This window comes from Triticum aestivum, chromosome 2D (genome assembly GCF_018294505.1).
Source record: "Triticum aestivum cultivar Chinese Spring chromosome 2D, IWGSC CS RefSeq v2.1, whole genome shotgun sequence".
In the NCBI taxonomy this organism is placed as follows: domain Eukaryota; kingdom Viridiplantae; phylum Streptophyta; class Magnoliopsida; order Poales; family Poaceae; genus Triticum; species Triticum aestivum.
In genome coordinates, this window is record NC_057799.1 from 226307370 (window position 1) to 226314384 (window position 7015).

Consider the following 7015-nt stretch of genomic DNA (forward strand, 5'->3'; position numbering starts at 1 on the left):
GTGATCATTAAGATGATCCTAAGTTGTTCGAACCTCAGGAAGATTGACTCTTCTAAAAATTCTCCCTCTCTATTCGTTGTTATGTTGGATGTAGTTCTCAAAGCGAGACGTTGAGATCAAGGGATGCAATGAATCAACATCTTCGAGAAGAACAATTGGATCGTGAAGATTATGTTAGTTTGCGTTCCCCTTTCATCTTACCCTACGCTTGAATCTCGGGACGAGATTTTTGTTTAGTGGGGGTGAGTTGTCACATCCCTAGTCTGGCATGCACTTAGGCTAGCTAGATATGCTTGCATCATGTCTAAATTTATTGAAATTTGAAATGGGGATGAACAAACCCTAGCACCAAATGAACTCAACTAGGGTCAAATTCAAATGTTTTCAATGAACCCAAAATGCCCTTTGGAAATGTTCATGATTTTTGATAAAGGTGAAAACCTCTGCCAAAAATGATGAGCATATTTCTTGGCCATTTATGGATTTTTGAATTAACTCATATTGTATTTGAATTGGGGCATTTAAATTCTATAAATATTTTAAATGCTCTAATAATTCTGAAAAGTAGTTGAGGGCTGTTGGGAATAATCCAGTATCTGCCCACAATTTATTTCAGGATTTTATAAAGTGGTTTAGTATTTTACTAAATCCAAAAAACAAAGACAGAAAATAGAAAACATGAATAAAAGACAGAGGAGAGAAAGACTTACCTGGTGCTTACCTGCAGCAGAGCCGGCCCAGTTCTTTTCCTGGCCCAACCCACCACCGCAGCCTCCCTGTCGTCTTCCTCCCTGGACAGAAGGACAGACGCGTGGTCGCCGCGCGCACGCAGGCGCTGCGCCACCTCCTGCTTCGCCGTGTCGCGCTCTCCGTCAACCCAACCCCGCACCTGGTGACGGCTCGAAGCCCCTCTCTCCTCTCCCTCACTCGCTGCACTCTCTCCCTCTCCTCTGCCCCTTCTCTAGCAGCCGCCCGAGAGCCATCGAGCTCGCCGCTGCCGCCCGCCTGAGCACCGTACCTCCCTCGCCCTCTCACTGTGCCAAGAAGCTCCGCCGCTTCGTCCTCGACGTCCCCACCGAACCACGCGTCGCCCGAAGCCCTGCAACGGCCTCACCAACCTCGTCTTCAACCTCGGGCACCCGAGCTCTTCGTCGTCGATTCGCGCCGTCAAGGACGTCCCCGAGCCCACTGACCTACTGCGCCGCCTCCCTGTGAGCTCCTGCTCCCAACCCCTCTCTCCCCGCCGTCGAATCCCTCCTCTAGCCCCCTGGCCACCGCGGCCGAAGCTCGGCGCCGCTGCGCTTGTCGCCGTCGTCATCACGAAGGGCCAACGACACGTCCGAGAACCTGGTCGAGCTCCTAGGGCCCCGTAGCTTCTGCTTGTGCTCTCCGTTCGCTTGGAATCGAGCTGCAGCCCCGCGCCCGCATCTAGCCGAGCTCCGGCCACCGCCATGGTTGCCGTGGCCATCGTCTCCGGCCACCCCGCAGCCTCCCGCGTGATCCCCTGGATGCGCGCGAGGATGGGCATCCCTCTGGTGCCTCCAGCGCGTCGAGCTGACCCCTGTAGCGCCGTCCCGAGCAAATCTGGCGATCCTCCGCCGTGGGGTTTGATCGCCGGTGTCCAACGCCGGTGGTTGGTGACGTGGCACCGTCATTAGCGCCTAACTAACCCCTAGAGTCACTGACAGCGGGGCCCGCAGCGGGTCAAAGCCGGAGTCAACGTGGGATTAGTGTCTGTCTCACTGACCAGTGGACCCCACTGGTCAGGTTTGACCTGGACCTGGCCTGTTGACCTGCTGACGTCACAGTGACGCAGTGCTGATGCAGTTAATTATTTTCTGGATTTATTCTTATTCAGGAAATTCCAGAAAATCCTATAAACTTCTAAAAATCATAGAAAATAATCTATAACTCAGATTGAAAAGATTTATATATGAAAAATGATCAGAAAAATCCAATCTATCCATCTGTACCATTTTCATGCATGTTAGACAACTTATGGATGCTGTTTAGGCCAAATCATATAAATGGCATTTAAACCCTCACATATGGAGTTTGAATTGAACCTAGGGTTCAAACCAACTCCATTTAACATGTTGCTAGTTGCATTAGCTCAAAACACATTCATATTGCCATGTCATAGCATCCATCATATTGTGCATTGCATTGATCGTGTTTCTTCTCTGTTTGCCGGTGTTGTCCCCTCTCAGTAGACGTTGCTTCGACGATGCGATCGATGACACCGATGAAGAGCTATAATATCTTTGGAAGTGTCAGGCAAGCAAAGCCCCCTTGCTCATTCCAATACAATCCCACTCTCTCGCTCCTGCTCTCATTTACTGCATTAGGACAACAACGATTCATCTGTTACTTGCTGCGGTAGCTGAACCCCTTTATCCTCTGCATGACCTGTCATTGCCACAGTAAATAGATGAAACCCACTAGCATGAGTAGGAGTTGTTTGAGCCCTGATGTGCCTACTCATTCATGCTTGTTTGTCATGCCTGCTATTGCTTAGAGTTGTGTCAGGTCTGATTCATCGGGAATGAATTGGAAAGTGGTGAACATGTCCTACTGTGTGAGAGCTAAGGGTGTGAACACGATTTGGTAAAGGTAGCGGTGAGAGGCCATGTAGGAGTACATGGTGGGTTGTCTCATTGAAACCGTCCTCAGGAACTGAGTTCTGTCTTTGTGATCCATGAACAGTTACTACCACACATTGGGTTCCTGTAACTCGACCCTTCTCGGCTTATTAACAGCCTCGATCTCTGTCCAGGAGTTGCAACTAGGCACCATGGCACGGTGTACCAAGCGTAGATCCATCCGTCGAGGTGGGCTTGGGAACCCTGTTCGCATCGTTTGGGGCCGTGAGCGACACCCCGGCCGGATCTCCTTGCGGATGGAACCCGAATAGGCGATAAACCTGGACTAGAGACTTGTGTGGTTAGTCAGGTCGTGGCCGACTCCCTCGCCAGGCTTCCGCTTGAAGGTTGCTGAGGTACACGACGTGTACATGGTGGTAAGTGACGAGAGCGTGTGTGACGAAGTACACCCCTGCAGGGTTAATATGATCTATTCGAATAGCCGTGTCCGCGGTAAAGGACTTCTAGGTCGCCTGTATAGTTCATAGACAAGTGAAAGTGGATACTCTAAAATGCGCAAGAAAAGCGTGAGTGCTATGGATGGCGTTCTCGTAGGGAGACGGGAGCGGATCCATAGTGGTGTATTGATATGGTGAATATGTGGACTCGTGTGCGCCACCTCGAAAGAGTTACTTGCAGTCGTAGTTCAGGATAGCCACCGAGTCAAAGTTGGCTTGCTGCAGTTAAACTCCACCAACCCCTTTGTTGATACCGATGCATATGTAGATAGTTCTGATGTAAGTCTTGCTGGGTACATTTCTACTCACGTTTGCCTATTTTATGTTTTGCAGAGAGACGTCAGTCTCGCTAGTAGTTCCGTGTGGACTTCGACGTTTAGCTTGATACCTCAGCTACGATCTTGTGCCCTCGGCAGGATCTGGTAGATAGTCAGGCTTCTCGGCCCTTTTCATTTGTAGATGTCTGTACTCAGACATGTTAAGCTTCCGCATGTGCTTTGACTTGTATGCTCTGAATGTTGGGTCATGAGACCCATGTTTGTAATATCTGGCTCTGCGGAGCCTAATGAATAAATACTCTGAGTCGTAGAGTCTTGTTGTGATGCCATGTTGTATTTGCACATATCGAGCATATTGTGTGTATGATGGAAATGCTTGGTATGTGTGGGATCCGACAATCTAGTTGTCTATCCTTAGCAGCCTCTCTTATGGGGAAATGTAGTCTAGTGCCTCCTTGAGCCATAGTAGTCCGCTACAGCCCGGTTCACCGGAGTCCTGCTAGCCCAGCACTACTGCTCTGGACACTTGATTGGCCGGCATGTGTTTCATATCGTTCCTGTGTCTGTCCCTTCGGGGAAATGTCACGCGGTGACATCCGGAGTCCTGCCTAGCCTGCTACAGCCCGGGTTCCCGGAGTCCTGTTAGCCCAGTGCTACAGCCCGGATTCGCACGCTGCTGACCGACACGTTCGATGTTGAATCATGTATGCCTGTCCCCATACGTTAGTGCCACTTTGGGTCAAGACTAGCCATGTCGGCCCGGGTTCTCGGTCATATGGATGCTAGCGACATTGTCATATACGTGAGCCAAAAGGCGCAAACGGTCCCGGGCCATGGTAAGGCGACACCCGTGGGAGTACCGTGCGTGAGGCCGCAAAGTGATATGAGGTGTTACAGGCTAGATCAGTGTGACTTGGAATCGGGGTCGCCGACACGTACGTCAAGGGATAATTCTCCCATCCAGACGACCTTAATGCCGGCGTCTCGACACCCTTCTAAAGATTTGTTCCAAGCACAAAATTTGCTACGTCGAATAGGGATGGTGTCAGTTTATCACAATCTTCTACAGGAATTTTTATTTTGGTTTGTAGGTCAGCGATGCTTTTTCAAATCAAGGTTGTATGGCTCCAACTTCTGTTTGTCCCCTGCAATGGCTTCCCCACAGAAGTATATGTCCTCCCGAGACAAGAAATCGTGAAGCTCACCTAGCGTGGAGGGCGCGTGTGTGATGTGGTACACCAAAACATCATCTTTGAGGCACAGCTGAAGGACGGCGGCACGTTGGATCTTCCCAGTGGCACGCTCCGTGTACTCTGCGTCCAGACCGATGACATTCATCTCCACCTTTTGGAGGGAGTTGGATACATTGTTGATCCACTTCCGAACAACCCTTGGGTGGTCGGTGACTGTGGCAACTATGCTCAACGGGCCTTCGATGAGGACATGTTGGACGCTATAAACCTGCATCTCGATCTCTTTCGTCATTTGGAACCGCTAGACTGGAGGGCTATGGTTTGGAGAATTAGGATTAGATGGCTAGTCTAACTGAAGAAGATGATTATATAGGGGCTTCGGAATTACTCCAGGAGGATGTGAAGAGGTTAAAACTATGTGAATGCAGTGTGGTTTGGATGCAAATGAAGATCAAGGAGTAGTGAAGAAGCCGAGGAAAATCGGTTCCCGATGGAGAAGTAAATGGGATAAGTTATGCGCACGCATGAGGAGAGCTGCGGTGGTTTGATTGCTGCATGCAATGGATTGGACGGGCTCTTCGGTTGCCTTTTCTCTCTCCCACGCGCACAGAATGGCCCACTTGCATGCTGCAGTTTATTGGCTGGAGTCTGGCTGCAGCTGCTCATGCGTATGCTAATTAATGTTGTGAATGGTGGGCATGGAGGGAAATGGGCGCATGCAAAAGGGTATATACGCAGACTAATTAGAGAAATACTGAAAAAAGTTATGCGCAGACAAAAGAGGATCGGAGGGAGTACTACTCATGTTCCTACTACGGTTAAGGAATATGCGGTTATCCTCAAAAATGAATAGTCCTTCTTCACGCTTCCGCATGCACGAGAATTTGGTTCTGCTTGCAATATGGATGATACCTGGATGATGAAGTGAACCCAGAGGCATGCTAGCATGGGAGTACTACTCATGTTCCTACTACTCCTTCTAGTAGTAGTAGTAGTAGTAGTACAACTGTGGTACACTTGATGCTCAAAATACTATTATTCATCCGGTCCTCACAGTGAAGTGACAAGACCCTGCGCCCGAGGTGACACCAGTCCAGGCGGCGTGTCCGGGTTACCAAAGTCAGCCTCACCTTGTGCACTGTGCAGTCGCTGTCACCGCCGCTGTATAGCATGCCTCGCCTCGTCTCCCTCTCCCCTAGCACCACTCCATATCCATCTCCGTCTCGCCGGAGATCTTGAGGTCACTCTTCATCATCTCACTGTGCCCCCGCGCACCCTCGCCTCGCTCGCCTTCCCCAGTACCACTATTCCCTTGCTAGCCGCTCCAGCACTGAAAGCCTTCTCCCCCGTAAATCAAGCCCCCCAAAACCCCACCTTCCAAACTCCACCATGGCCGAACGCGAACCGCACATCATCCATATGAGCCGCGATTGGAGCAATCTACCCAGTGACGTCCTCGACCTCTGTTGTTCATGTATGGATATGTTGAGCGCCCTATGGCTGGCTGCATGCTCGAGGGGCATGCATACGGCCATCGTCGAAGCGAGGCCTAAGCTTTTCAAGACACCCTGCTTACTGCTATCTGGTCTTCCGAGATTTGCTCACCATGATACGGAGGCGTACATGATGCCCCTCGACTTCAATCCGACCTCCATTAGCCGAAACTTCTTTGCAGGTATGTAGTGGGTCGCCGTACATCATTTCCCTCGAATTCGATCCGATCACCATTGCCCGAAACTTCTTGCAGGTATGTACTGGGTCGGCATGAACTCCCACTGGATGGCTGCTGTCAGAGAAGACGGCGAAAAGTTGGTGCTCGTGAACTTCCAAACCTCCCATGAGATTATCCTTCCTTCGTTGGATGATATAGAGTTTTACCTTCGCGGTCCAAGTCATCTAGATTACGTCGTCAGTTGGACGCACCTTGTTTTGCAGAAGATTGTAATCTGCCAAGTGCCCACACGACATGCGGATTACGGAGACTTCAAGATAATTGCGTTGTTCAACAAGGGCCTCGCCTATCTTTCTGCCGGTGCCTTCTTTTGCTGGAGACAGTTCAGCTCGCAGTGGATCGTCGTCAAAGCTGATACACACTTCTGTGATGCTATTGAACACAATGGCATCATCTACGCGATCGACAAAGCATATGGCACCACGTATTGCTGGGACGGCGCGTGTAAGTTGTTTCCATCTGATGTTAATGATGACGCCATGATACTGTTTGAACTTTTTGTGATGATTGACATATCCCTGTTTGAGTAGAATTTGAGTAGAACTATGGCAATGTACTAGAGACGCCGTAAATCAGCTATATTTGGAATGAGTTAATTCATGCGATTGTGACCATGTCATTACAGCCAATTTGTACCCCTGAATAATCAAACTGTTAGGAAGATATTGATATTCTCCTTATTTTATAGTAATCCATATATTACTAAATATGA